The sequence below is a fragment of the Melampsora larici-populina genome, assembly GCF_000204055.1.
Source record: "Melampsora larici-populina 98AG31 unplaced genomic scaffold MELLAscaffold_41, whole genome shotgun sequence".
In the NCBI taxonomy this organism is placed as follows: Eukaryota; Fungi; Basidiomycota; class Pucciniomycetes; order Pucciniales; family Melampsoraceae; genus Melampsora; species Melampsora laricis-populina.
In genome coordinates, this window is record NW_006768805.1 from 373,538 (window position 1) to 374,060 (window position 523).

Consider the following 523-nt stretch of genomic DNA (forward strand, 5'->3'; position numbering starts at 1 on the left):
CTCAGCAAAGAACCTCTGACCCCGACAAGATCAGTTTGTACGCAATCGTCCACACTGTGATTTCCACCCAGATGTAAGTAAAATCGTCATCATTATTAGCCTGGACGCATGCTCCATAGTCTCTGATTCCTGTTCTCAACAGACTAAGTTGGCAAAAGAGATTACCCTTGAGTATCGTATTCCGCCTTTCAAACATCTCTCTGGGTCACCTCAAGTAGTGAAGGAAGGCCGCGAGTGCCAGTTTCACGGCTACATCAAGGACTTTAATGAAGAGACCAGTCGTTACATCGTCATAGTAAGTGTGCATCTTTAGGTCGATTTTGTGCGCTGCTGATGCACCAAGGCTTACAGGTTAATAAGGTGGCACCAACATCCGGCCATGTCGAGAAAGCCCCACGTGCGAGAGTCGTCAAAGGGGAGACTTCGACTGAACCCAATGGTCGCCCCAAAATTGTGAAGTACGTGTTGTAGCCTTCTCCAACTCTCTTTCTTGGATCGTACTGAGGCGTTATGATCTTGACAG